Source organism: Eleutherodactylus coqui, chromosome 2 (assembly GCF_035609145.1).
Source record: "Eleutherodactylus coqui strain aEleCoq1 chromosome 2, aEleCoq1.hap1, whole genome shotgun sequence".
In the NCBI taxonomy this organism is placed as follows: domain Eukaryota; kingdom Metazoa; phylum Chordata; class Amphibia; order Anura; family Eleutherodactylidae; genus Eleutherodactylus; species Eleutherodactylus coqui.
Window position 1 is genome coordinate 28,574,374 of NC_089838.1, and position 24,716 is coordinate 28,599,089.

At 44.5% G+C, this 24,716-nt stretch overlaps 1 long non-coding RNA gene across 1 annotated transcript in view; it reads right to left on the minus strand.

Annotated features, from left to right (window-relative positions):
• Nucleotides 1–311: 311 nt before the first annotated feature.
• LOC136611205 (uncharacterized) overlaps nucleotides 312–24,716 on the minus strand; it is a 99,676-nt gene continuing 75,271 nt past the window's right edge. Inside the window, exons 2-3 of the long non-coding RNA XR_010790234.1 lie at nucleotides 5,980–6,043; nucleotides 312–595 (exon numbers count right to left, since the gene is read on the minus strand). This is a non-coding gene — a long non-coding RNA (uncharacterized lncRNA). The remainder of the gene's footprint in view (nucleotides 596–5,979; nucleotides 6,044–24,716) is intronic.

Genomic DNA, 24,716 nt, shown 5'->3' on the forward strand with positions numbered 1-24,716 from the left:
GGATTGTACTGTAATCCCTTATATGGTCTGCAGAGCACCTATGTAGAACTGGTATCTACCACTATAGGGTCACTGTATGAGGGTCATATTGGTCTTTGTATAACCATTATGATGCACTTCTGCAGTTATAAACATGCATTGCCTGCATTGGGTGGACACTCCAGGTGCCCCCCGTTCCCTTTCCCCCTATGTTGAAAACTAGTCTGCACAAAATAGTGGTCAGATTTTTGTGTTACTTGCAAAAAATAAACTCTAAAAGCACTGCACATTTTCTATATTTAGTTTTAATCAGACATAACGGTGATCATATGTGAAAATAAACTCAACTGTGAAAAACTGATGTGAAGAGAAATGGCACCTAAAAAGATTTAATAAATTACAAGTTCAATAAATTAATATACGAGGTCCGTCTGATATTTAAATAATTGAAAAAGAATTCACCGTCGTGGCATATTCCAATAAATTAAACATAAATTATGTAGTCCATGAGAAACAAACAAAGCCGATGTCACAGACGCCGTCCTCGTCTCAGGTGTCCCTGGGCACTGTGAAGAATTTTTGATCTGGTGACTCAGTGAAGACCGGATTACTTGTCCTGAAAAGTGAAAAAAGGTAAAATAAAATTAACATTATATTACAGACTTACACGTTTAGACACTTTCGGCCAGCAGAGGGCGATGTGTTAACATAAAACTGCAAGTAAAGCTGGATATGCACTAGGGTTGCCAACCTGATTTTTTTTTTCTTTTTTTCTGGACAACTTATCCAAAATTCACCAACAGCAAGCATTTTTCATGGACACATTGGAAAACCATAACAAATGATATAGATTAATAAATGAGACATGTCTATAGCTCAAATACTGATATGAACTCACTATCGGCATTCACTGTAAGCTGTAAAATTATGCTAATTACGGTCATTCTAACCTGATCAAATACTAATAGTCTCCAAAAAAAAAAATCACAGACGCATCTATTTTGTGCACATGGGGAAAAAAATGTCTAACTTTCCAAAATCAAGTAAAGAATCTGCCCTGGGTGATGCTGGGAGAAGCAGGCTTGGGCATGCTGGATTTAAACATGGCCAATCTTTTCTGCCCAGAGTAGATAAACCGCTGCTAAATGGGGTCTTATGTATGGCCAGCTTATGTACTGGGAGCGTAGGGCATTAACAAATAACTAAAGTACTATACTATCTGTTCTTTCTTATAAGGCTGTTAGGGTACCCAATACACAATGAAACAAGTCGATTTTAAAATGTAGATTTTTTAAATCTATCTACCCATGTACTTCATATCTATCTATCTATCTATCTATCTATCTATCTATCTATCTATCTATCTATCTATCTATCTATCTATCTATCTATCTGTTGTAGTGGCCCAGTACAGGCTTTCCTGGCCCCCTCCATAATGTCACACATGTATGTCTTATGTTGATGCTCTGTGCAAAACTGTCTTGTCACTCTGTTAGGTATATTGCACAGCTGCAGCAACTGAGAGGTTAATGTCTGCAAAGTGGGAGCTGACTGTCTGCAAATGTATCAATTTATGTCCTGTCACGTGGTATGAGAGAGGGTATAAATGTGAGTGCTTGAGAGTGGGAAAAGGGCTTCCATCTAGAGCTCCATTTTTAGTACCACCAAAGAGAAAGCACAGAGACACGAGGGCACCTTTAGCCTTTATGTGTTGAAGATGGAAGAGGAGGAGAGATTCCACGAAGTGTGTGTTCCCGGAATGGAGAGAGAGTGAGCCCCCAAAAGAGAGAGAGAGAGAGAGAGTGAGCAGCAAGTGAGTGCATCATCCCAAGGCCTAGTGCAGAGGTACTCATAACTGTTTTCACACCCGAGCGTCCTGAAGTCTGGGACTGCTGGGTAGAGGTACTCTACTTTCATTATTCACACTCCAGCATCCTGAAGCTTGGGTCCTGCTGAGTGGAGGTACGCTTTTTTATTTAGTCACACACAGGCGTCCTGAAGTCTGGGTCTGCCGTGTGGAGGTACTCTAGTTTATCTAATTCCTGCACTTCTGAAATCTGTGCCTTGTGTACTGCTGAAGTTATGTTAAGTAAAGTTGTTACAAGCCCTGACCGTTTACAGGGACCTGAGGTACTATGTCACTGTCTTTGGCTCATTTATTTCCCCACTGATGTTTATGCCGGTGGGTGCCGGAACAGTGGCGTCACCCGTGACAACCTCAGCACCTGTTTTCCATTTATTGGGCATCTCCATGCTGGGGGAGTCCGGAAGAGAGCGTGGTAAGTGCCGCCGTGACAAGTCAGCATCTTGCCCTCCCAGCTCCTCAGCGTATGCCATGTGTCTGGGGTCAGATCTATCCCTGGCTCATATCTATCTATCTATCTATCTATCTTACATCTTATATCTATCTATCTTATATCTATCTATCCATCCATCCATCTTATATCTATCTATCCATCTACATCATATCTATCTCAGATTTACCAATCTAATAGATCATCTAGAACGTCTATCACTGTCACATTGAATGTTTTTACTCAGGAGAAAATGTGTAAACTGATTTGTGTTACATGTTTTTATTATAAGTAGAGATGAGCGAGCACGCTCGGTTAAGGCAGTTACTCGAGCGAGCATGGCTCTTCTCGAGTAGCTGCTTACTGGTCCGAGCAGATTCGGGGGGGCGGTGGGGGAAAGCAAGGGGTAGCGGGGGAGAGAGTGAGAGAGATCTCTCTCTCTCCCCTGCTCACCCCTGCCGCCCCCCGAATCTGCTTGGACCAGTAAGCAGCTACTCGAGAAGAGCGATGCTCGCTCAAGTAACTGCCTTAACCGAGCGTGCTCGCTCATCTCTAATTATAAGCCAACAAGAATACTTGGTTTATTAAGGATTCATTTTTAATGTTTTATATGCTAACTCTGCATGATTCATCAGAATGTCAACTAACCCCCTTTCACTTCTGTCTATCATCCTTAGGTAGTTTGGGGATTGGTTAGTTAGGAAGGACCTAGCTCAGAACTGGTAGCCGTAGTGAGTATAAAAAGTAGTGAGTGGGTGGGGTTAAAGTCTGGCTAGTCTGGTCCATGGGAGCCTGTGATAGGGACCGGGAAGGAATCAAGAGAAGATCTCATCACTTATCAGAACGAGTCCAGTCCAGAGGAACCTGAGATAGAGACCAGGAAGCAGTTCTATCTAGACTAGCTAGCTCCATAGAGACTGAAGGAGACCGAGGAGAAGAAGGAGATCATCTATTCTAAATCTGTGGTGGGAAGAAGAATGCAAAGTGTAAGTACAATCCCAAAGGAATTATGGAAAGAGAGAGAGAGAGAGAGAGATCAGAAACTAAGAGAATAGAAGTTGGGTTTTACTAAAGAGAGAATAGAGGAAAGAGATGAGAGAAGAGCGAAGCAGACAACAGAAGGGAAAAGAATTGAGTCAGTGATGTGTCTGTCAGGTCCGGCGGCTCTGGGAGATTCCATGCCAGCACTACTGGTCCTCTTACCCGGACAGTGAGGTTGCGGCGCAGAGGAGCCCCGGTCTTGGTGACCTTCCCTGGCTGCTGTGATCCGGTACGCAGGCTCTGGGCGCGTGCTCCTGTGTGCTCCGGGTTGCTGGGGCCCCTTCCTGTTGCCATGACACAGGTTCGCATTCCTTCTGCTACTGCCTGTCTTTAGCAAGCGCCGGGAGCTGTTCACTCCCGGCGTCCTGTGATTTGGTCCTGCTGCTGTCAGGCTTCCCTGTCCAATCAGCTGCTAGGGCGGGAGTTCTGATAACATTTAAACTGCTCGGTTTTCCCCAGACCTTGCCAGTGTAAGTTTGGTCTCCAGCTACACCCGTGTTACCTTGTATTGATGCCCTGTTTTGACTCGCTTGTTTTGGACCTGACTTCAACTTCGCCTGACCCCTTGTACCGCGTTCTCTCCTGTTGCCCACCCGGATTTCCTGGCCTGCTTTTCTGTTTGTTTGTTTTCCTATGTTTGTTTGAGAGTCTGACTCCTGCCCCACATCCCTAGTGAGGCTAGGGACTGTCGCCCTAGGGCCTAGCCTAGGGGGGCAAATAGGTAGGGACAGGGGTTGCAGGTAGGACTAGGGACTTCCACCTGCCCGGACTCCAGTCTTGACAGTGTCTATTCCTCATTGCAGTAAAACACTTCCAGCTTTCATCCCTGGCTTTAACCAATGTGTTGCCACAGCCTCTCTGAGAAAGTGTTTCAATGCCATGTCTGCAAATGTGATTTTAAGTTCTACATCGCCACAAATCAATGTGATGCAACCGTTACTGCCAGTGAATCTGAACTGTGGCTGTCTGCTGGAAATTCTCTCTCTCCCCTGCAATAAAGAGTTGAAAATTGATTTTATCTAAAGACTGTCTGCTGGATTACTTCCCACCATCTACAACAACTACACTGAGGTACCACACAGCTTGGCAGTAATGAAAGGAATACTACCCCTATTTTTCTGTGTTTTCAGGCTATCCCCGCTTTTTTCTTTTTATTTATTTTTGTCCGTAATGGGTCCCTGCCCTTAAACAGACTGGCATCACAATATATTAACCTTTTTTTTTTCTTTTCTTCCTATTTTTATTTTGAACACTTTTTGCATGTGACACACCGACCGTGACCGTTCTTTCCCAAGTTGGAGGGAAGCAGTAGAGCCACCGTGACTACTCTTTTATTGTTCCCCGCTGCTTACCCATGTCGCTGGTCTGCCGCTCGGTCGTGCTCACTGCATATATATGTATATATATATATATATATATATATATATATATATATATATATATATATATATATATATATATATGTCTATTCATTTACTTCATATCTATCTCTCACAGCTCTCTAGAATATATATCTACTTTTGAAGATTAGTGCTCTGATGGATAAGCCTCCTATTAAGAGTCATAAGCTTAATTCTAGGTCATTTAAGTCGTCTCATTTTTATCTTTCATCGTCTACGTATAATCTTATCACTTTCAAAGATGTGACCTTCTATCTATAGTGACTGTAGATATTAGTGGCTGTGGTCACATATCATGGTGCCATCATGGATGAGACATCACAGCATCACCTTTAAAACATCGATTGATGGGGTTCCATAGAGAATGGCAAAGAAATGTAGGCTAATTATACAGAATTGCATATGGAGAAACGTTTCGAGCCCATTTTGCGAGCACTCCTGGTAAACATGGTAGGACATAAAATAGCCTGTTAACTTATATTAATATTTTTGGAGGTATGTATGTACAACAGGTGGATAGACTAAGGCATACTACCATGTTTCCACGAAAATAAAACCTACCCGGGGCAGGAGGGAGGGGAGAAGCTTGAAATATAAGCCCTCCCACAAAAATAAGCACTAACTGCACTACATTAAAAACAAAAAACAATGCTCACCTAGCAGGTTCCCTTCAGCTCCCTCTCGCTGGTCTCCAGCAGTCTTCCATGTAGTCCTCAGCGCTGAGAGAGCATTTTCTTCCTGGCAACTGGGCTTGAATACCCCGCCTCCAGCAAGAGATTGCTATGATTGGCTCAGGAATGCCGCCTCAGCTAATCAATGCTGGCGCTCGATGAACCAATCACAGTGATTCATTGAATAACAGCATTGAATGGCTGGGATTTATTTATCGAGCGACGGCTATTATTGGCTAAGGCAGCATTCCTGAACCAATCACAGCAATCTCTTGCTGGAGGCAGGGTATTCAAGCCCCGTTACCCAGAAGAGAATGTTCTCTCAGCACCGAGGACTGGACGGAAGACTGGTGGAGACCAGCCAGAGGGACCCGGATGGCACCTGCTAGGTGAGTATGTGCCTCTTTTGGGGAAAAAATTATTATAAGACAGAGTCTTATTTTCAGGGAAACACCGTATTTACCTATAGCATCCGGCAAAGGTTGATTTGTGGAAAATAAAGACCTAAAAGTCATAACTGCATTTTAAGCAACTTTATCCGAGCTGATACCCTGTCCACATGGGGGCGCTGTTGCAAAGGCATTGTACACTTACCCTGCTTCTTTCCACCACATACTGGCATCCAGGTTTTGAAGCTGAATATCCACATATCAATCACCTGAAAAAACAGTAACACAAAAAAATCATGAATCCTTTAAAAAAAGAAGGGTTTTAAAAGTAGACATCATTAGATTTAAATTATTAGCAAGAAGCAAATGGAAGAGAGTAAGACATGACTGCAGGAGCAGACTACACATAGGTCTACAAAGGAGCTGTGTACAGAGAACGGTAGAAGATTCACAAGCTGCGTTAAACAGCAAGATGGTTGCAAAACTGGACATATCCTTTTACTTAAAAAGCATCTTTATCATACAGTATTAACCCTTTCCAATCCACTGTCTGACGTCTAAAGACATTATGATTTAAGGCTGTACAGCTCCGACATGGGAAGACGTCCGTCGGGGTTCTCTTACTGTATATTCCCAGCCCCTCTGCTGCCGGAGCCTATCCAATGTGACACCTCATGCAGTATTAGCTTTAGCCAGCAGATAGCGCTGTTGTATAACAGCAGAAATAGAGTAAGCCCCCTAGGAAAACCAGGATACAAATTGGATTGGAAAGGGTTAAAAAGCAAAATGTATTCATTCAGTATATTGTATCCAATGGGACAGTCTCAGATTTCAGGCACTGTCCTGTTGTCCTGGGCAGACTGCTGAATGTCCCATAAACATCGCACACCCAACATCCCTCTCTGGTCTCTACACCAGCAGCCTTGGCACTTATTCCGGACATCAGTGACCAGAAGGGGAGGGTCGGATTTGAGATGACAATGGTACATGCGCCCGCCTTCTGGCTTTATGAGCACTTTTGACCCTCTTCCTGATGTTCTTCACCAACATTATCATGATCCTAGAAAGCAAGATCTAGGGGTCAGCATGGAGGTTCTTATAGTATGTAGGGGCACATTTTTTATTTGTGGAGGCACTAAGGGGGAATAGTTACTGGGGGCACTAAGGGGCCATCTTTACTTTGTGGGGAGCATTACAAGGGCTTTCCAGGGAGAATACTAGTGATAACCTGTGCCCAGGAGAGGTCATCAATATATGATCGGCTCTGTACTCTGGCCAATCAGCTGATCGGAAGCCCGGGGTCAATGTTGCTACACACTGTGGTACAGAGCAGAAACTGCTGCTCTGAACGCTGCGTAGTGGTCGGCACTTGTAATTGCAGGCACAGCTCTCATTAAAATCAATTACAGTTACAAACGCTGACCCATTACACAGGGGTTGGAGCAGCAGCTTCAACTCCATACCTCAGTGGGCAGCGGCAATGACAGCAGGCACCTGATCAGATCATCAGCCTGGGTCCTGAGCAGCAGACCTCAGCTGATCAACTATTGATGGCCTATCCTGACGATAGGTCATCAATAGTATTTCCCTGGAGAACCCCTTTAAGGGAGCATCATACTGTGATGGGTGCACTATTGTGGTCCTAGGTGAGCGGAGCACCTACTGTGTGGGGGAATTAGAGGCCATTATTACTGTGTAACACTATGACACAGTCTGTAGGGGGGAGGGAGGGAAGGGGACAATATATCTCTCTTGTCTATACTCATCCCCTTCCTCCAGAAAGGGTCCTCTTAGGTTCGGATATAGGTGCTGAGAATGTGTCAAGTGGTCGGTTACACTGGCAATCAAGTGTAATGTAACCCATACTTTCTATCTTTCAAACAGTGAAGAGAGGGGCTCTTTCCATAACTCCAGAGACACTTTAGCCAAGAGCAGAAGTTGGGGAAGGAGTCAGGTTATACTGTGTGCAGAGTGCTTTGTGAGTGAGGATGATGATTACTGTTGCTGCTGAACAGAGACAGGATTAGGAGAGGCGGGGCATTTTGGGTGCCGCCTGAGATGGCGGGACAGACCGCAAAATCCTGGACTATCCCATTGAATGCGGGATGGTTTGGAGGGATGAGTCCCCTATTGCAGTAAGTGGTGGGGTCCAACCACTTAATACATTCACAGAACCAGAACCTAAGAGTCCGTGTGCTGGTCCTACTGACATGACAGGTCCTCTTTAACACAAACCTGCGACTATGGAGCAGGTTTGAACTTACTTTTGATTTTTCCAACCACGGAAGTTTGTTCCAACCATCTACTGTTCTTTTGGCTTCTGATCTTCTCCCCAACTACTCTCAGATTGTGCCCCCTCTTTCTAGTATTTAGCTTCTTCCCTCCTGAACCTTATTTAAACCCTTTTCCTTATTAATCAAGTCGCTGCTATTCCTTCGCTTTTCCCAAGGCTATACATGCAGTAGATAAAAGAATGTTCTGTGTAATGAAAGACTGCACACTTGCACCCACGTGCGACTTTGTTTTTTTCTGACAATTACAGAGGAATGAAGAAGGAGTTTGGTGTGTTTTAGTTCATTTTAAGTCCGTCGTGTTAAATACATTTCTGCAGCTGCTCATCTGGTACAATGTACACTACAGTATACAGGCTGAAATCTCATCGTGGCATATGGTTTATATCCAAACAGTTCACAGAAGTCTCTTCAGGCATTGTTGAGATATAATGACCCCGGTGGTGCCATTTCTGTGACATATTACTCCTGTGTATTCCTTTCCTTAAATAGACAGCGGGGAAGCCCTCTGACTAACATGCTTATATAAAGCAGAGCTGGTAGATGTCCTGAAGGTCATCCCAGCTACTAATGCACCGAGGAAAATAGCCAAAATGTCAAAGAACATGTGTTTCTCTGTTCTAGGTATATATATGTATCCAGCCACTCAGACAAATATAATATATTACACAGATCTATCAGAGCTGAGTTTGCCATATGCTACCATTCATTGTGTAGTTGCTGTAATCAATGTGTTACATGGGGTTCACATAAGACTCTATTTAAAGAACGTGAATCTGTATTCTTAGACTCCATTGCTTTCTCTGATTACAGAACTCTATGAATAGTCTAAAAACAGATCTCTAATTCCATCTCTGTTGACTTTTATAGGGAAAACTAGTACCAGTGTTTTTAGTAGCGCAATGCCCCCCTTTCTAAGCAAAATACTAACGACTATCTGTCTGTGAGTGACTGAGTGAGTTACATGTGATGATGTCACCGTCATGCGATCAATCACCAAGGCTCTGAGCTTCGCCCCTGATCACATGATGGTGACGTCATCACAGGAACTAAAACATGCAGAGCTTGTAAGTACATGGCTGCTGTCTGGCTCTGCTGGTTTAGGACCTGTGACCAACTTCAATCCCTTTCACTATAATATAGAGCCCCACCCCTGATCACCTAAGAGTGACATCATCAGAGGTCCTGTAAGCACATGGCTGTTGTCCAGCTCTGCTGGTTTAGGACCCGTGACCAACTCCAATCCCTTTCACTATATTATAAAGCTCCACCCCTGATCACATGATGGTGACATCATCACAGGTCCTGTAAGCATACGACTGATGTCTGGCTCTGCTGGTTTAGGACCTGTGACCAACTCCAATCCCTTTCACTATATTATAGAGCTCCACCCCTGATCACATGATGGTGACATCATCACAGGTCCTGTAAGCACACAGTTGGGGTCAGGCTCTGCATGTTTTAGTTCCTGTGATGACAACACCGTCATGTGATCAGAGCCGTAGCTCAGAGGTCTGATGACTGATCACATAATGGTGACATCATCACATGCAATTCACACAGTCACTCACAGACAGGAGGCTGCTAGTGTTTTGATTAGTAGGACACTAAGTTTTCAAACATGATAGCCAGTATGATAACAAGCAAAATTGCTATTTACTTTTCTTTACCTAAAATGGTTTTCTGCTGAAAAAGCACTCCAAAGTGCCGGTCATAGGGGGTCTCCCTTCCTCCTAGTTTGCTGACAACTGTCAAGTGTATGATAGGAGAGAGGCTAAGGGCAGAGCAAAGGTCAAAAACTACCTGCAGCCAATCTAATTGACTTTACTGAGTTTTAGCTATTAAAATCACATATCCACTGCACAGTCTTGCTGTACACTGTCATCCATGCTGATTTTAGTCTGTGTGTTACAGAGACTTCAATCTGCAGTACTCTGCATAGTCTGTAGAGCACAGCTACCAGGCTCCTCCCACCAGTCCTAAGAGGACTTATCAGATTAACATTCTGCAGAGAAAAAAATGAAGAGAAATACAGGATACAAGTCATATAATGGCCCGAAATAGTGTTATTCTCATGTACACACGGCAGCTTATTCTGAAGTCATATGAAAACTTAGGAATGCTTTAATATGTTAATGTATCAATGATTTGCCGAGGATTTTAGCACAGCTTCTGTACCCAAATTTAATGTTGCTTGTCATGATTGGCCGGGCGATAAAATCGCGCCCAAAATTTGCTAAATCGGATTATCTCAATCCGATTTTTTGTAAAAATCGCCAAAATATTGGCTATCTGCTTTGAACAGAAATGACAGGTGCGTCGGTTTAGCACTGCTAGGTTTGAATCCAACCTTAACCCTTTCCAATCCAATTTATATCCTGGTTTTCCTAGGGAGCTTACTCTTTTTCTGCTCTTATACAACGGCGCTATTTGCTGGCTAAAGCCAGTACTGCATGAGATGACACGTTGGATAGGCTCCGACAGCAGGGAGGCTGGCAATATACAGTAAGAGAACACCGACGGACGTCTTCCAACATCGGAGCTGTACAGCCTTAAATCATAATGTCTTCAGAGGTCAGACAGTGGATTGGAAACGGTTAATGGGGATTTGAGCCTAAGAAATGGCAGGGCGGCAGGGCAGCAGCGCTAGCCACTTGGCGGCTGCCATCACCACCCCATTGAACTTCAAAGAGGCTAAATTAGGGAACCCAATTTTTATTCCTATTAAAGTTAACAGAAGTCGGATACAAGATTCAGAATTTACAATTATTTTTTAAACCCAGTTGCTCACCCAATTATTTCAAAAATCGCTCAAAACTACCGAAATCCTCATTGGGTCCGCTAACATTCCACATCCAAATAATAGGAATTTAAATCCTGGCGATGTGTGTCCTGCGCCCTTGTGAACTGGCCCGGCGAGCGCAAAAAGTACAGTAATAGGCGTCAAAACGTGTACAAAAATATATTGTTAATGGTGCAAATGTGTTACATTTAGGCAAGCACTTTTTTCACGCATATGCTTATGAAAAAGTCAGATAAGTATGCTATATATGAAATGTGCATATGGCCATGCGAACGAGCCCTAAGTCATGGAAAAAAAGAACCGCGACAAAAATGAACACAATCAGACATTCGCCCCTTTCAATGGGACAATCCTCATGGAGATCTACTAGCATATCTGTACCAGCCTTGAATCTCTCCTGCAGATGCTGTAGTAGACACATGTTGGCAAACCTGACAGCTGTGACCAAGGCCGTAACTGTAGAGGATGCAGGGGATGTGGTTGCATCCGGGCCCAGGAGCCTTAGGGGGCCCATAACGCCTCTCTTCTCCATATAGGGAGCCCAGTACTATGAATAAAGCATTAGAGTTGGGGGCCCTGTTACAGATTTTGCATGGGGCCCAGAAGCTTAAAGTTACGCCTCTGGCTGTGACCGTACTCGAATGATCTATGGTCACTTTAAATATTTGACTTGTGACCTGTACCCATATTTTAAATCCCCCTCCCTGTATACAGATACACGGTGCGGTAATCCCCCTCCGTGGATCATGCATCTCATATTGTGTTACTAATTAAGACGTCATTTCAATTTAAAAGGAATCTTTAATATGAGGAGAAGGATCAGAAATGCAAAACTTAGATTTTCTATGGGAATTTAACCTCATGTATATTTCATATCCGATCCCAGAGGGAGGAGATTATGGGAATGTTAGGCCTCTGTGTGCTTTAGTAATATCCTCCTGGTGATTTCAAGCAGGTTTTTTTTTAACTTTACTTTTATTTTACTAGTATTTTTTGCCCCAAATTTGTGCCTAATAATTTCTTAATATACAATTACAGATAATATCTTATTATTTAATTCAAAGTATTACATTCCACAGATAGCGCCCCCATTGGTGGGTGCAATAAATCAGAATTGTATTGTTTAATAGTAGGTATATACAGAGGATTTGTAGTTCTCTACAGTGATGTGCCATTAATGGTGGCAGATTAAGCAGCTGTTATGGGGCTCCCAGGTTGGGAGGGTCCAAAGCTGAACACACCCGACTCCCCCCCTTCCTGATGAACAGACCAACTCACCAACTTTCCCCTTCAGTCTTGATAGCTCACACTACTACCAGCAGGGGCATAGCTAAAGGCTCATGGGCCTGTGTGCAAAAGTTTATCTTAGGGCCCCCCAACTTCTTTTAACTCCTTAATAGGGATGAGCGAGTATACTCGCTAAGGCACTACTCGCTCGAGTAATGTGCCTTAGCCGAGTATCTCCCCGCTCGTCCATAAAGATTCGGGTGCCGCCACGGGGCGGGGAGCTGCGAGGGAGAGCAGGGAGGAACGGAGGGGAGATCTCTCTCTCCCTCTCTCCCGCCCGCTCTGCCCCGCTCCCCGCTGCAACTCACCTGTCAGCTACGGCGGCCCCCGAATCTTTCGGGACGAGCAGGGAGATACTCGGCTAAGGCACATTACTCGAGCGAGTAGTGCCTTAGCGAGTATACTCGCTCATACCTACTCCTTAACATAGAGGTGAAACTTAAAGCTTCTGGGCCCCAATGCAAAACTTGTAACAGGGCCCCCAACCAGAGAAATAGAAAAAATATAGTAAGACATACTTCAACACAGAATTGTGGACCTGAAAATAACACAGTGTTAAAAGGGGCCGTTAACTTAAAGCCAAGTGACCTTCTCAGGATTTATGGAAGTCAAGTTTTACAGGGAGGCTACTTATTGAGCCACAAGTACCATCAAATAAAGTTCCCTCAGTCTGACGCCTAATGGTCTAGAAATCTTGTTTTTCCGACATGCTGCAAAAGTAATCCCAAGCCTAATTAGTAGACATTTAGTAGACTTCATTAGCTCCATAGTCAGGCACTAAGTCCGTGCCCTCAGGATTGGGGGCTAACGTTGAGGACATGCTCAGTGGTGTATCTACATCAACTATGAAGCTGCTGGGAAGCCATGAGATCGTGTTAACCCATCACTCACCACCAAACATCTGAACAGTATCTTATTAACCCTGTTAACTGCTAGGCATTTTTCAGATTTTTGTTTTTTCATCCTTGTCTTTCAAAAGCTGTAACCTTTTATTTTCCCAATGACAGCAGTATGAGGGCTCGTGCGTTTTTTTTCTGGGACATTTGATTGCCTCCACGATATACTGCAATATTTTAGTATTGCAGTATATTGTATTTTATTGCTTCCTTATTAAGCCCTAAATGTGGCTGGGCTTAACAGAGTTAAATACATGGCAGCCCTGAGAGCCTTCACTAGGCCCAGGGCTACTATGGCAACCATCTGCACCCGATGATCGCACTACAGGGGATGATAGTAAGTCAGAGAGGGGACTCCTCAGCTCCAGCTGGTGGATTGCATGCTTTGGTCAGGACTAGAGATGAGCGAGTATACTCGCTAAGGCACATTACTCGAGCGAGTAGTGCCTTAGCCGAGTATCTCCCCGCTCGTCTCTAAAGATTCGGGGGCCAGCGGGGGGCGGGGAGCGGCGAGGAAGAGCGTGGAGGAATGGAAGGGAGATCTCTCTCTCCCCCCGCTCCCCGCCGCAACTCACCTGTCACCCGCCCGGCCCCCGAATCTTTAGAGACGAGCGGGGAGATACTCGGCTAAGGCACTACTCGCTCGAGTAATGTGCCTTAGCGAGTATACTCGCTCATCTCTAGTCAGGACTGATGGCACATGAAAGCTGTCAAATAGCCGTGATTAGAGCTATCTCTGACCTCAGCTGTTTGCGGCACGTGTCAGCTATGTATGGCAAACAGCTGGCACCTGTCAGCACTGCAGTGGGTTTCGACAGACAAGCCCACTTCCAACCCAACCCGCATCCATGTTACATAAATGTATTGGGCAAACAGGTTAATATATACAAGTTACATTTTTTGAATTTGGCATCAGTAGGACCAAATGATCAAATATTCTGCATTATCAAATGGTTAAAAAAATGATATAAAACTTACTTGTAAAGGTAGAAAAAACTTTTAAATGCTGGCGTATATTTACTTACACCGCTGTTTTAGAAGCTGATCCATGTAAAGGTGGCGATGCAGTGATGTTTGTCAAATGTATTAAGAGGCACAAGCTTCTTCGTACATTTGGTGCATCTTTCGGTCCATCTGTGTGCCAAAGCTGAAATCTAGAGGCTATTGGAGGTTTTCACTAGTATTTTCACCAGTTTCAGACAAAAATTAGAAACCCTGAGTGGCCACGCCACCTTTTAGCCCTGCTCACTTTTAAAAAAGTGATGAAGACAGGCATAAAAAAGCAATCTGACACAAGTTATACCCAAAATCTAGCATACAACACATAATAAATATGCCCCGTAGTCCTTATTGTTCGGTCTTCTGCTCCCAGTCTTAAATTAAGCGCCGGATTATCAGGCTTTCTAGATCATGGAATGCCTGTATGAAGGAATTTCAATTTGTGTTTTGTACTTTTGGTCTATGTTCTATGTATTGATTTTTCTTTAGTCATAATTATGAACCTTCGCAGAACTTATGTGTTGCCGCATAGAAAGCGATGCATCCACATATTTGCTTACAGCATATGCAGCACACACGAGCCGTGACAACATGGACCACAATAAAGACATAAATCCCAGACACAGCTCTCCTTACAAGCTGCTGGAACAGATACTGCTTTGTACACAATTTAGCACTACCAAGCCAGATTTCTTCCTCCTAGATGAAAGCTAATTTGTATACCCCTTTTTCCCAGGAAGCTTTGCAGGGCCTATAAGGCTCCTTAAGTCAACTGGCACTCTCCATAAGGAGAAGCAGTACTCCCTTAAACAAATTCCATCCAAACAGTAGCTCTACCTCCTGTAAAGACGTCTTAATGTTTAAGCACCTGAGTCCTTGAAGTGCAAACAGTATATACAATAAATAAAAGTGCGGCTCGAGTGATTCTTCAGGAAAAGCTAAAGGATACATGAATGTCCATAGTGAGAGACAGTAATAGAGTAGTAATCTGGTCAAAGTAGATGTCTGGAGGAAAACCATTATGCCATTCAGACTGGTTGGATCTTTAGCGATCGGTAATTTGTAAGTTGTGAAGCAACCGTATTGACTTTTATTGAACTAGATTGACACGATGTTCGCTACGTGCACATAACATGTTTGGGGAAATGGTCGTAAATGTTTTAGGAGCGGATTTTAATTGGCAAGGACTCCAGGATGAACTACATTTTCAGTGTACCAACTTCCATCTGAGCGTACCCCTTAAAATGAATCGGGGCAGGGGCATAACTATAGAGGATGCAGGGGATGCGGTTGCACCCGTGCCCAGGAGCCTTAGGGGGCCCATAAGGCTCCTCTTCTCCATATACGGAGCCCAGTACTATGAATAAAGCATTATAGTTGGGGGCCCCATTACAGGTTTTGCATTGGGGCCCAGGAACTTCAAGTTACGCCTCTGAATCAGGGTATAGTTTGACTTTTAAGTTCTGTTTCTTGGTGACTCTTGAAAATACTATAAAGAATAGCGCTGACCAGTTTGACTGTTCGCCGTCCACGGCTTGGCCTTCCACGTTTTGGGGGCATGGCAACAGTCAAACTGGTAAGCACTATTCTTTATATCAACTTATAGTAAAAGATAGAAAGAATTGGTCAGATGATCACAGACTAGTACTGTAAACGTATAGGATGACACTTACTATTACGGGAGGTCTCTCTCCTGGAGACCTCCCAAGACGACTTCAGGCCAAAAGGAACCTAGTCCAAAGAGCTTCAGTTTAAGTTTAATTCTTCCAATGTTAGATAGGAGTAAAAATAATTATCAACAGAATACTGTTTGCATTGTGTTTCGAGGCTACTCAGGGCTCCTTTATCAAGCATACATATAGGCATAAAAGAGGTTACCTCTGCTGGTGTGATGGTCTGGGGGGCCATCACATACAACAGTCAGTCACCCCGAGTAGAGGTACGAGGGACAATGACAGCTCAGCGATATGTTCAGGGCATCCTGCAGCCACATGTGTTGTGTCTCATGGCGGCTTCCAAAAGGTATTTTCCGCGCACACAAGGGGGTCACAGGAATGTCCCCACAACACTGTCACACGTCCATGGCCGCCCGGTCACCAGATTTATCACCAATAGAACATATATGGGACTATTTAGGACGCCAACATCGACAGCCTGCAAGTTTACATGATCTAGAGGCTCAGTTTAAGCAAATTATACCATATGGAACCTGTAGGCCTCCTTGCTGTTACGTCTGCGGTGTGCTCCAGCACCATGCCTCCGCACGGACGCAGGGAGGTGTCCTAACAAAACCGCAACAACACTCACAGTATATGCTAGGACAGATTCCACTACTCCAGGCAAAGAAAGAAGGAGAAACATTTCCCTTACTAATATAAGGGAAGTGGAGAACCCCTGCCTAAAAGCAGGGTAGGTGTCCTAATAAGGACGGCCGCACGGTCTTCTCCTCGGACCTGACGCTCCCTGATTAGGTACCTGGAGAGATGCACAAATCACAAGACACGTCACTGTTCACACCTACACACAGAACAGGAACACCACTTAGAACTCTTATGTATATTAAACAATAGCTAGTGAAAGTGTCCTCACACCAAGGGGAAAGAGTCAGACATCGAGCTAACAAAGGGAAAAAAGTAGTGTCGCGAGAGGAATACAGTTCTCGTGCAACTGCAGTAGTGTGATCATGACGCTGATGAATAGTTTAGCCTCATGGAGTCAGATGCTAGTGAAGGCTGCTGGAATTTGGATATTATCTATGTATGTAAGTCAGGTATATTTAGTGTTAACAAGATAGAAATTACTTGATGATTAATTACACTTTTAGCATTGTGATTGTTGGTGGGATTGTCTCCTGTTCATGTATATTATTGTCATGTTAGTTGTATATATTAAGCTTCACAAAGACCTATATAGGTCGAAACGTCGTGCTCAAGGAGGAATAAATAAGGGAAATATTTTCCACCTTGTATGCTGTCACTTTCCTTATCTTATTGCTGGTTATGTGATGGAGTCACAGCTCTGACTCCCAAGGGGCATGTCATATAGACTTCCGATAACCTCAAAGGTTGAAACCTTTTATAATAATTGAGTGCTGCTGACAATAATCTATTAAAGGGAACCATATCAGGCATCACTCACCTGACAACACACAAGACATCAGATGTATGGAGGCCACACCTGTCAAAGGGAGAGGGGGTCTGCATAAGATGCAAACGGGGAGTACAGGTGTCCTGACCGTCCTCAGGGAAGGTGGGAGAAACACTACAGACCAAAGATGCATAATACTGAGTTCTAAGTGAGAATAAGACAGACTAAATAAAATGACCATCATCCTCTAGCCAGAGGAGATGGTATGTATATGCAGCAGATCAGGGGGATTGGCTGGCTGGAGGAACTCCACACCTAGCCAGTTCAATTATCCCACACTTGTGCAGCTGTGCTTCTGGAAACCATATAGAAGAACAGATCCCAGCAGCACAACCTGACACATGCCTTCATGTATCACACCTTGTATCCAAGCTAGAGGCTGCCCAACAGGGTACTAGAGCCTCTATGCCCGCCTGTATCACAGCTTGTTTCCAAACTAAAGGCGGCCCAACAGAGTACTAGAGCTTCCATGCCCACTCATATCACATCTTGTTTCCAATCTAGATAAGGCCCAATAGGGTACTAGAGCATCCATGCCCACCCAAATTACTTCTTGTATCCAAGCTAGAGGTGGAACAACAGGGTACTAGAGCCTCCATGCCTGCACATATCACATCTTGCATCCAAGCCAAAGGCGGTACAACAGGGAAATAGAGCCACTATGCCCGCTCATATCACATCTTGTATCAAAGCTAGAGACGCTAAAACAGGGTGCTAGAGACAGTACAACAGGATACTAGAGCCTCCATGCCTGCCTATAGCACATCTTACATCCAAGCTAGAGACTGTACAACAGGGTACTAGAGCCTCCATGCCCACCCAAATTACATCTTGTATCCAAGCTAGAGGAGGTACAACGGGGAACTAGAGCTTCCATGCCTGCCCTTATCACATCTTGTATCCAAGCTAGAGGTGGCCCAACAGGGTACTAGAGCCTCCATGCCTCCCCGTATCACATCTTGTATCCAAGCTAGAGGCGGTACAACAGGGAAATAGAGCCACCATGCCCGCTCGTATCACATCTTGTATCAAAGCTAGAGACGCTACAACAGGATACTAGAGCCTCCATGCCTGTCTATAGCACATCTTGTATCCAAGCTAGAGGTGGCCCAACAGGGTACTAGAGCCTCCATGCCTCCCCGTATCACATCTTGTATCCAAGCTAGAGGCGGTACAACAGGGAAATAGAGCCACCATGCCCGCTCGTATCACATCTTGTATCAAAGCTAGAGACGCTACAACAGGATACTAGAGCCTCCATGCCTGTCTATAGCACATCTTGTATCCAAGCAAGAGGAGGTACAACACAATACTAGAGCCTCCATTCCTGCCTGTATCACATTTTGTATCCAAGCTAGAGGCGGTACAGCAGGGTACTAGAGCCTCCATGCCCGCCCGTATCACATCTTGTATCCAAGCTAGAGGCGGTACAACAGGGTACTAGAGCCTCCCTTCAGGGGGTCAGTTTTTTGCAATAAATGATCCTTTTGTTCTGATACTGTAATCCCTTATTTATATCAACGTTACAATCACACAGAGGAAGCTTTATTTGATTCTGACAACTTCTTCTAGGGGAGGGATTTTATTTAACGTGTGTACTATTTGATGACCTACAAAGTCATAGTTGATTGGCTGGGGTCCACCACTAAGGACCATGGCTGATCAGCTGATTAGATGCCTACTGACAGTACTACAAATACACAGGAGTTAGGGCGGGTCCTGAGGATAGGTCATCAATAGTATTTTCCCTGGAAAACCCCCTTAGGGTCCGTTCACACTAAGCGGAATTGGTGCGGATTTTCCACAATGGAAAAATCACACCAAAATCTGCATTAATTTCCACACCATAACCACATCAATATCCGCACCATTGGTATGGATCTGTAGCAGAAATCACCCCTTCAATTGAACGGATGAAATCTGCTGCGAACCCACATCAAACAGTGTCAACATCTGCATCAAATGGATAGATTTTGGTACAGGTCTGCACCAAAATACGCAGCACAAAATCTGCTGGGAATTTTGGTGCAGATCCGCATCATATCTTCAACGTGTGAACGTACCCTTGAGGCTCTATGTATTCAGAGAGCTATATGAGAGTTGCGACTGATGGGGAGTTTGTGTGCAGAGATGAGTCGTGGCTGAAAGAAGTTGTCATGATGGACATTGCAGCGATTAGTGAAAGAACCCCTGACTGTTGGGCCATGCAGTTCTCCCTCCATTCACTGGTATTTGGCAGTCCCATCTGTTTGTATGTTGCTCCTATGTCCCCCTACCCCCTTGTTTATGTGAAAGGGACACTTTAGTTCATTCCCTTTCCCCCAACATGCTACACAACACGTATGTGATCGCCTCTCCGCTCAGTCTCCTCAATACAAAAGGTGCAGTAAGCCCACAGTGAGGGAGGAGAAGGGGAGAAGGGAAAGCAGGACCACCACCCCCCTCCTGCCGCCTCGCTCTTCAGGTCAGTAGGGTCTTAGTGGTGAGACTTCTACCAGACTTTTATTACCTAACCTATGAAGAGGTGATAAAAGTCAATTTTTGTAATACGTCTTCATGACCATGTATTCCATCCAGAAGTAAGCTCTAAGCTCAATGCATTTCAAGGTAGTTTTCAGGTCAGCCAAGGAAAATTAGAGGTTAGCAAATTGAAGTGTTTTTGCCTGGTGGGAATAATTTCTAAACAGTTTTTGTGTTTTTTTAATTCTATCATTGAAATATCAAAGTTCAAGTTTTTAAAGACATCCAGTAATAGCATATGACCAGCTAGGAAGCTACAGGGTCCTAAAGGAAGCAACTAGAGACTTTTGGGGTTGAGTTAAAAATCAATACTGTTACTGATCCTCAACAACAACAAAATGCTAATTTTTCAGGAGTCGTTTTCCTTATCTTTGTTGATAAACAGCAGAAATCTTATGAGATGATGAACTGAAGACCAACCCCCTTGGGGAGCTGAATCTCCACCCATAATTTACAACCCTACATAGCCGTACATTGAGTCACAATCCTATATGGACTGAAAACATAAGAGTTCATGGAGTATAGCACTACTGCCATATGCAAGAAATAATGAAGCAACAAGGAGTTATTGGAGGGGAGGTGTGTTAGCCAAAAAATATCTGGGCATATGGTGTGACCGTTTGGGATTTCATAATCCCATACAGTAAATGTCAGCATAAGAAGTGGCAGCTTTATAATGGTACTCAAATGTAAATCCTTTCACACAGGGTCTCTATGGTGGTATCATGTGGCCTCTGTATAGTGGAATTGAGTGGGTCTGTAGGACAGCATTAGGTTTTCTGTGTGGTAGCTTTATGTGAGCCCTGTATGGCAGTGTTAGGTATTCATTGTATGGCGTATTATGTGGTCTCTTTATGATGGTTTTATAATGGGCTCCATGTGAATAGTGGTATTACTACTATTTATGCAATTAAAAAAGAATGGGAACTTGGCCTGCAATACCAAGCCTCGCCACTGCAGAAAGAATGGAGCTGTCTACTTCCTGCAGAAATTGGCTCAGTGCATGAATGCACTGGCTCAGCAAACAACTGATCGTGGGGATCCAGAACAGCAGACCCCTGATGATTATTACTATTGTCCTGAGAATAGGCCATAGGCCATCAATAGTTAGCAACCGGACAACTCCTTTAAACAAACGCAACCCCTTAAAGGTAGGCCATTAGATGGACAAAATTAACTTTTTTTTTTTCTTAAAGTAAGCTAATTATTCATGGTTAAATTTTAATCACATAGTACATGTACTGTATAACCCTAAAATTCAGCCTGATTCTCATTATTTGACTTGCAGTCTGACAAGCTAAGGCCAACAGTCTCTCGAGAAATTACTGCTTAGAGTCCATAACATTCCAGAGGAATCTACTTATCTATTTTTTTATTGGCACCAGCTTAGTTGGGTCAACCAAATATGGAGCGCCCACCCTAGGTGAGTGAAGGTATGGGCATGCTAGTCCATAGTCCCCTTTGAGTTACAACGTTTTCGTGTTATCTTTGTGTAATAGGTGAAATCAACCTGCTCTGTCATGCAAGAGTAGGGGCATTTGGTAAGTATAAAATGCTGGGGTCCCACAATAGAGGGTGGGTATGATGTGGCTGAAGGCGTATGTGCAGTTCAACCATGAAAAGTGTGTGCAGGAAGTCTTGTGAGTAGTCAGGCAAGGGTGGTCTTGAGTAAGATGATCAGATTTTCCCAGGTTCTAAGCGGGACATAGGGGTGTGGTCAGCGGCGGGGCTTATCATGACGTATGATTTTACCTTCGTCGTTATAAAAAGTACAGGGCCGTTTCAGGGAGCAAATTCCACAGCATTTCTGCACCCAAAAAACTGTCAAAATCTGTACCATTGCTGCGGATTTTGACTGGAAATCAGCTGCATATCTGCAGCTGATGTCATACTTTGCGGCGCTCCCCCTCACCTCCTCCAAAGGTTTTGCTGCTGTCAGCGCTCCCTGACTTCTGGTTCCCAGCAGCCTGTAGTGGCCACACCTGAACAGCGGCGCCACATCTGACCAGGCTGCTGGGAACCAGAAGCTGGGGAACAGTGACTGCGGGAAGCCCTTGGAGAAGGTGAGGAGGAGCGCCGCTGTGTATCTGCAGCTAATTGCTAGTTAAAATCTGCACCAGTGGTACAGATATTGAGTGGTTCTTTTAATGGTGAATTTTCTGTGGAAATGTACATTGTGCAAATTCCGCAGCATTTCCGCCACGTGTAAACATACCCTAAGTCAGCTTGAGGTATGCTACCACATGCAGAGTGGCCTCACTAGTATTAGTGTCCCCTATACCAGCCCCAGCAATAATAGTGACCCCCACAGTAGCCCCAGTAGAATTAGTGCTCCCCCATACCAGCCCCAGCAATAATAGTGACCCCCACAGTACCCCAGTAGTATTAGCGCTCCCCTATACCAGCCTCAGCAGTAACAGTGACCCCCCACAGCATAGGTGTAACTTAAAGCTCCTGGGCCCCAATGCAAAATCGGCAACAGGGCCCCCAACTATAATGCTTTATTCAAAGTACTGGGCTTCCTATATGGAGAAGAGAAGCCTTATGGGCCTCCTGAAGCTCCTGGGCCCGGATGCAACAGCATCCTCTGCATCCCCTATAGTTATGCCCCAGCCCATCAGTAGCCTATGCAGTAATAGTGACACCCCACAGAAGCCCCTAGCAATAATAGTGACACCCCACAGTAGCCCCAGCAATAATAGTGACACCCCACAGAAGCATCAGCAATAATAGTGACACCCCACAGTAGTCCCAGCAATAATAGTGACACCCCACAGTAGTCCCAGCAATAATAGTGACACCCCACAGTAGTCCCAGCAATAGTAGTGACACCCCACAGTAGCTCCAGCAATAGTAGTGACACCCCACAGTAGCTCCAGCAATAGTAGTAACACCCCACAGTAGCTCCAGCAATAGTAGTGACACCCCACAGTAGCTCCAGCAATAGTAGTAACACCCCACAGTAGCTCCAGCAATAGTAGTGATACCCCACAGTAGTCCCAGCAATAATAGTGACACCCCACAGTAGCCCTAGCAATAGTCGTGACACCCCACAGTAGCTCCAGCAATAGTAGTAACACCCCACAATAGCTCCAGCAATAGTAGTGACACCCCACAGTAGCCCCACCAATTGTAATGACACCACACAGTAGCCCCAGAAATAGTAGTGACACGCCCACTGTAGCCCCAGCAATAGTAATGATCCTCGACAGAAGCCCCAGCAACAGTAGTGACCCCCACAAAAGCCCTATAGTATTAGCACTCCCCCTAAGACCCATATACTTACCTCTTCCTGGTCTTCACAGCGCTGCTGCCAATGTGTGCATCCAGCCGCGGTGCTGCAGAGTGATTACCAGACAGGAAACTGTAGCATCCAAGCTGGTAATCACTATAATGGTGACCCAACGTCAAATGGCTTTCCCGCTGGGTCCCATAGAAAGTTGGATACGGTCCTTTATCGTGACTGTCCCGCCTAAATCATGACATCTGGTCACCTTAGTCCTGAGTCACATACCAGGGTACTGTTCCTCGTAAATGCCCACAATGGCCTGTGTGCCACCTTTATTCTGTCAAAGTTGTGTAGATGCCTAGATAGTTCTGAATAGAGTATTGTGGAGGCAACCGAGCGGCCAGGAAAGGCAGTGATAGAGAAAGATGCTTAGTGGGTGTGTTGCATCGGCTTACTGTTGGCATACTTGTGTGCCACGACCCAACTGCTACACTTGGTTAGTAAGGGACTGTTTTGTTATTACGCACCAACGTGGCATTGTCTTCTTGGTAGCAAACCACCGCATCTAATCCCATGAGACACTCAATATGACATGTTTTGTGAAGTTTGCCAAGTTTGCATCCCCCTTGTCAAGTCCAGATTTTTCAAGATCTGGGTGAATGTGTCAATCAAGGCCCGACTCATCCCATGAACCGTACTCTACCCTATTTGTCTATCTCTCTGCCTGTTCCGACCTGCTCATACACAGATGTGTCCAACTCTAACTTAGCTTGAATTTACACAACTTGTCATGATACCAATTCAATACAATCTCATTTCTTGATAAATATGTATCAGAGCCTTATGGGTGACAGATGGCTGACGGAAGTGTACTTTTTCTTGTTATGTTTGTTTAGCATCTCGGGTTTTCCAGTACATCTCGGCATGTGTTGGGTTGAGAAGAGTTAAGGAAAGGACACATCTGTATAAGTACAGTCACAGACCTGTGTCTTGTATCACACCGATGATTATGTACAGGACTGTAAACAAGTGGATCCAGCTCGGCTCATCCCTCTTGACAGCCGTATCGGTGATTAGACTGCTCTCGCTGCTTTTAATGAGGTTTGGTAATTAGCGAGAATATATTGAACCACATAATCAGATGCTCCGAAAATAAACTTGCTTAACTTGATTTAATTACAAATTCTGTTTAATTAATGAGTCTGTTTCTGCACTTGCCAGGTAAAGATGTAGTTAGAGAGGCAATGATGGTGGAGAGTGCCCCCCCTATCTAGAATTTAGGATAAAGCTCTACTGCTGGCAGATGTATGAAGCCCCAACCTCCTCCCCATCAGGTGACAAGGAAGGTTCATTTACGCATGCAGATAGACTTGTAAAAACGATTGCTGATCAATACTATAGTGAATCTTTACATCCCCTGTGCAGCATCTGAGGAGTGTGCCCACAGTCCAGGAGATAGCGGGGTAGATTAAGGCCTTGTCAAGGGGCTCTACCATCTCCTGCCCTGGGGGTAGTATGGGACCTATCCAAGTTACTTCTGGGGGAATTTCACAGGGTAACCCAAGTAGCAGTTTAAAGGTCTTTTTGTCACTCGTGACGCCACAGTTCCATCCTCCTTGATGAATTCAGATGTTGTCAATAAAGAGTCCACACACAGGGATAACATTTCAGAGCAGAACCAGGAAGGGTTGGTTAAGCTTGTTAACTTGTACCAACGGTTAATAGTCCAAACAATTTATGCAAGCCATCAGAACACTGGTGCAGACAAGG